Genomic DNA, 2,091 nt, shown 5'->3' on the forward strand with positions numbered 1-2,091 from the left:
TAATTAATTTTGCTGGTAATGCAACAAATTTGTAGATACTTACCCACCATTAAACTGTTCTGTATACCTGCTTGGTTAAAATGACAACTTTCTCCCCAAAGTAGCAGAAGTGGATCATGGAGAAACAAGGTTGTTTCTAATAAATGACAATGAACTCTAATAAAACACCTGTTACAGTTGTTCTGGTGACTCACTAGAGGCTCGCTAATGAAAAACTGGTTCAGTTATGTGAATGAGTTCTGCAGTTCTAATGTACAGCATGGTGACTACAGTTAACAATACTGTATTGTATATGTGGAAGTTGCTATGGAAGGAGATTTTAAATGGTCTCACACAGCCCTGGCTGGTGTAGCTCAGTGGATTGAGCACGGGCCTGCAAACCAGAGGATCATGGTTCAATTTCCAGTCAGGACACATGCCTGGGTTGCAGGCCAGTTCCCAGCAGGGGACGCACGAAAGGCAACCATACATTGATGTTTCTCTCCCTCTCTCCTTCCTTTCCCCTCTAAAGATAAATAAAATAAATCTTTTAAAAAAATAAAATAAATGGTCTCACACACAAAAATGTAAATATCTCATGTGATAAATGTGTTAACTCACCTGATTTCACAACATGTATCTGTGCATATGTGTGTATATGTGTGTGTACATATATGTATCTCAAAGCATCGCATTGTACACATTAAACTTACACATTATTTGACTAAATCTTGATAATACTGGAAAAAACATAAAGCACAAATCTGACATTCCCCGAAAAGGAAGAAAAGTGAGAAACTTGGTGTTTGGGTGGTGGGCCCCCATGCACATCTGACATGCTTATTGAGAAATGTTATTTCTGTTTGGGACCCATGCACGCTGGCCACAGCATGATGTTTGTTTGCAACAATTGCAAGAAGTTCAGGTTCTGTAAATCCAAGTGCCATAAAAACTTTTTTAAAAAGCACAATCTGGCCCTGGCTGGTGTGGCTTAGTGGACTGATTACCAGCCTGTGAACCACAGGGTTGCCAGTTCAATTCCCAGTCCGGGCATATGCCTGGGTGGTGGTGGGTCAGGTCCCCAGTAGGGGGCATGCGAGAGGCAACCACACACTGATGCTTCTCTCCCTCCCTTACCCTATCTCTGAAAAAAAGTAAATAAATATAATCTTTAAAAAAAAAAAGAAGAAGCACAATCCTCACAAGGTCAAGTGGACTAAAGCCTTCTGTAAAGCAGCTGGGAAAGAGCTTACAGTGGATAATTCATTTGAATTTGAAAAACATAGAAATAAAGCTGTCGAATACCTGCTAGAGCTGTGGAATAAAACCATGAAGAGAGTTGAAAAGATCAAACAGAAACAGCAAGCTAAATTTATAAGGAACAGGTTGAAAAAAATAAAGAACTATAGAATGCTCAGGACATCAAAGAAGTCATGCAAAACATTCATTTCATCTGAGCCCCTTTTGCACACAAGGGAAAACAGCTGGAAGACAAAGTGGTACAGAAACTAGAAGAGAATGTGGACATAGAAGTTGTTTCTGACAATCTTATTGTTTAACCATTTCTATGAGCACATTGGAAAATCTCTTTAGAGACTTAGATGTTTTAAGTTATTTATTTGTTTTTTACATAAGGTGCCTAAAATGAAAAGGTGATTAAAATCACATCTCTTCTACATTGCTATCAGCAAAACATCAGATAATATGGACGCTAGGCCGAATCTCACTGTTAAACCTTCATCATGAAAATTCTGTACATACAAAGTGAATTGTGGTGATAAAATGATCATGCCACTTGGATAATGGCACCATTTATGTAATAACTAATGATAAAAATTCATGGCTAGTGATACATAAAATAAAATTTGCTTTGCTGTAAAAATATTCCCTTTAATAACATTATAGAAGGAGGGGTACATTTAAGGAACTAACAATCTGTATGATAATTAGCTTCAAGTTCTAATATCTTTCATTTTGATTTCAGTATTTCATGTTTTGGTTTATTAATATCTTAGAAGAACATAATGGCCTCATATACTGAAGCCTAATTCTCTTGGACTATTTTTACCTGTTTTAGCTGTTAGGGTAAGCACTTGTGGATGTTGGGGGTGA

The 2,091-nt window shown here is 37.4% G+C and overlaps 1 pseudogene; it reads left to right on the forward strand.

The window, feature by feature from the left end:
- Nucleotides 1-815: 815 nt before the first annotated feature.
- Nucleotides 816-1,538, forward strand: LOC119058294 (probable ribosome biogenesis protein RLP24; annotated as a pseudogene).
- The last annotated feature ends 553 nt before the right edge of the window (nt 1,539-2,091 follow it).

Source organism: Artibeus jamaicensis, unplaced genomic scaffold (assembly GCF_021234435.1).
Source record: "Artibeus jamaicensis isolate MK-2021 breed Jamaican fruit bat unplaced genomic scaffold, CSHL_Jam_final scaffold_1283, whole genome shotgun sequence".
In the NCBI taxonomy this organism is placed as follows: domain Eukaryota; kingdom Metazoa; phylum Chordata; class Mammalia; order Chiroptera; family Phyllostomidae; genus Artibeus; species Artibeus jamaicensis.